The sequence below is a fragment of the Beta vulgaris genome, chromosome 8 (genome assembly GCF_026745355.1).
Source record: "Beta vulgaris subsp. vulgaris cultivar EL10 chromosome 8, EL10.2, whole genome shotgun sequence".
Lineage (NCBI taxonomy): Eukaryota > Viridiplantae > Streptophyta > Magnoliopsida > Caryophyllales > Amaranthaceae > Beta > Beta vulgaris.
Genome location: NC_079209.1, coordinates 53,277,219 through 53,280,671, shown reverse-complemented (window position 1 = coordinate 53,280,671; position 3,453 = coordinate 53,277,219). Strand labels below are relative to the sequence as shown.

Sequence of the window (3,453 nt, the reverse complement as noted above, 5' to 3'; positions counted from 1 at the left end):
TCGTAGAATTACCAGTTCAGGTTCGTATTTTGCTTTTTAGGCAGTTTACACATTTTTAGCAAAAATACTATTTCACAAAAGTTGTTCGTATTGAAATTTTACTCAAGATAGGCTCAAGAAACGCTTGATTTGGACTTCGTAGGAGAAAGTTATGCTCATATTAAGTTTCTGTTCAAATTTCATATTTTATATAGTTGATTTAAAACTCTACTTTTCATATAATTGCTTCATAATGAACTTTTGAGTTACCATATGAACATATGATTCTTTAATGTTGATTTTATATAAAGTAAGATGATTTTGATTAATTGGTAAGGTTTTAGTTAGACGGTTTAGTTGACGTTGACTTAGACGTTTGATTAGACGTTAGAACATGAAAGTCATTTATATGGAAAAGAACATGATATGTTTGTTTGATGTTTTATGTGAAATTAGAAAAGGTTGATGGCTTTGTGAACTAGAGTTAGTTGTATCCAAGTCTTTTACTTACGAAGTACACACATTTATATTGTAGATTCCGGTTTCATTGAGGAGCCGTATTGACTGAGCTAGTTGGTTTGATATAGTTTAAAAGGTAAGATTCCTTACTCAAATCTTTAATAGTTAAGAAAGGTCTACAAAAGATAAGATTTCAACTAAAACTTTCATATTTACGAGAAAAGATTATAAAGGTATGTATCTCTCTTGAGTTGAGATTGGTTTGAATAGGAGGATGTTCCTCCTAATACGGATAGTTTGTTTTCAAACCTTGAATTATAAAATAGTTACAGAAAAGATTTATGGATAGTTTTATTTTTAAACTGGTTGGGATTGCCTTTATGGTGTCTCAAGGAATTGGAACTTTGTCGGGATCGTCTCGACATTACAGAATAGTTGGGGGGTACGTTGATCAGTACCTCAGACTTAGATCTTCTGCTACGGTTTGACCGTTTGGGGGTGTGCACACTAGGGGTCTTTGTCTAATAGTTACCGAGAGGCCTAGCTAGCCCAATGGGAAATAAAGTTCGTTCCATTCCATAGATTTATGATTCTAAGATTCTGAAAGAAACTGTTTTAGCAGAGAAAATAGAAAAGTATTTGGTTTGGAAAAGAAATGAAGAAAAATGTTTTACAATGTTTTATTTAGTATTGGGATTGCAAAAGTGAATGATTTGTAGGATATAATTAATGCATCCTACCTGCATAGTATTGGCTTTACAGTATTGAATCTTGCTCAGCCTGTTTGGCTGATACTACATGCTTGATATATGCAGGTACATGAAGGCTTAGAGTCGGGGTATGGGCGGAGAGCAACGTCCACTAGTTTTGCGTAAATATAATTATAATAGTTCTGTTCTGGTGCATTTCTTATATATAATCAATATTTTGAGACTTAGGGTTGTAAATATTAATCCACCTAAATCTTTATTCGGTTGGGTTGTAATAGTTTAAAATAAACTTTAATTTAGTTTTGGTGCAGGTAGTTCTTCCTTAGCGATTATTCTCGTAATAATCGTGGAATAACACGTTTGGATTTCGAGTAGTTATACAGGAATTTCGTTGGTATTTGAAATGGGTGGAGTTGTTGGGAATTTGGATTTTGGATTGCTGATTTGTTGAAACAGGTTTAAAATTCGGACGCCAGTCCTAAATTAAATTTTAGGCAGTCCATTTTTCAAACGGAACTCTGCCGAATTTTCTATAGAATTTTAATATTATTTAATTTAATGAATCACTCGAAATTCAGGGGTGTTATAACAGCCCTACTAAGTGAAGGGTTGCGCTTGTAAAAAAAAGCGCAGCCCTTCTGACTTAGTAGGGCTGCGCTTGTAAAAAACGCGCAGCCCTTTATGGGCTTTTGTATATTAAAAAGAAACAAACTCGTGCTGCGTTTTTTAAACTCGCGCTTAATACACCAAACCCATTCTCTCTCCTCTCTCTTCCTTCTCCAATTATTCAAAACCCTAAGTCCTCTCTCCTCCCTCAACCGTTTTCGTTCTCCCTCTCCCTCTCCCTCAGCCGTCCTCACTCTCCCTCTCTCTCATTCTCTTCTTTCTCTCCTCTCTTTCGCCGCCCCTTTCGAGTTGTGTGTGTGTGGAGTGTGTGCTGCTGTGCAAGGCTCGCGAGTTCCTCTCTTTTCTTTGAATAAATCAGAAGCAGGCACCACCGTCGCGCGCAAAAACCACCAACGTCGTTCGTTCCTTCTCCGTTCGTCGTTCGTCGTTTCACCCTCCGTTCGTCGTTCGTCGTTGCCGCCCCGCCTTGCCGCGTCGTTTCCTCCTCTGTTGGTCGAACTCCGCCTTGCCGCGCCTTGTCTTTATCTCGTTGGTCATTCGTTCGTTGATAGCAACTTCAGATTTTAGGGTTTTTTTTTTCATTTTTCTCATTTTTTGTTCATTTTCGTTCATTTTTTTTCATTTTTGTTCTATTTTGATCCTTTTTTTTTCTATTTTATTCGTTCGTTTTTATGATTTGTGTTTTTATGATGGGCTAATTATAGATCTATGTTTTTTTTTTCTTTAATATGTATATGATATATTGTGAAATTAATTAAGCAATACATGTATGAAATTTGGTTGTGAAATAAATGGTTTATAATGCTTCTGATTCACTGCAAATTATTTGTTTTATAATTTTAGGTGATATGTGGGTTGTGGAGGGAAGATTTAACTACTGGTAGTGATGATTTAATGCGAAACTGGGCTATAAGTTGTAACAATTCACTAAAAATATGATCTTTGCTTATGGAAGGAGGATTCAGAAATGTTTAATGATGGTTTTTGTTGTCAAATAATTCAGGATAGCAAGGAGGTTTCGTTCGTTTAAACAATATCAACATGAGTAGATATATTTAGGAGTAAAAAAATGCAAAAAAAAAAATTTTTTTTTTTGGTCAAAAAGGCTGCATTTTTTTTTACTAAAAACGCAGCCCTTCATGCTTAGAAGGGTTGCGCTTTTAGGTAAAAAGCGCAGCCCTTTTAAGCATGAAGGGCTGCGTTTTTTGTTAAAAGCGCAGCCCTTCATTGTGAAGGACTGCGTTTGAAAAGCGCAGCCCTACTTAAAAAGTGAAGGGCTGCTATGAAAAGGGCTGCTGTCAAAAAGCGCAGCCCTAAGGGCCTTTTTTAGCGCAGCCCTTCTTTATTTTTCCACTAGTGTTTCTTTAGTAGTCATTGGGTTTATAAATCAAATTAAAGCCCCTGTCATATAGATATAAAATAATTTGTTAAATCATGAAGTATTGGTAATATTGTTACGGTATGTTGCTAGGGTATGTTGTTGCGGTGTCCTTCAAGCCTCAACAGACCAACGTGATTAACAATATCAACCCTTTTTCTAATATGTTGACCATGTCATTACACCTTATCCAACATTCATGTGTGGAGAAGATGAAGGATGCAACATTTGTTTCTTATCAAAGGAAAAGAAAAAAAAGAGGAGTATATTTATTAGAAACTGTACCTTGGGGAAGAACTC

General features: G+C 35.7%; 1 long non-coding RNA gene across 1 annotated transcript; it reads left to right on the top strand.

The window, feature by feature from the left end:
* The first annotated feature begins 398 nt into the window (after positions 1-398).
* LOC125492326 (uncharacterized) lies at positions 399-2,563 on the top strand. Its single transcript, XR_008967450.1, has 2 exons — positions 399-574; positions 1,254-2,563. It is a non-coding gene; the product is annotated as an uncharacterized LOC125492326 (long non-coding RNA).
* The last annotated feature ends 890 nt before the right edge of the window (positions 2,564-3,453 follow it).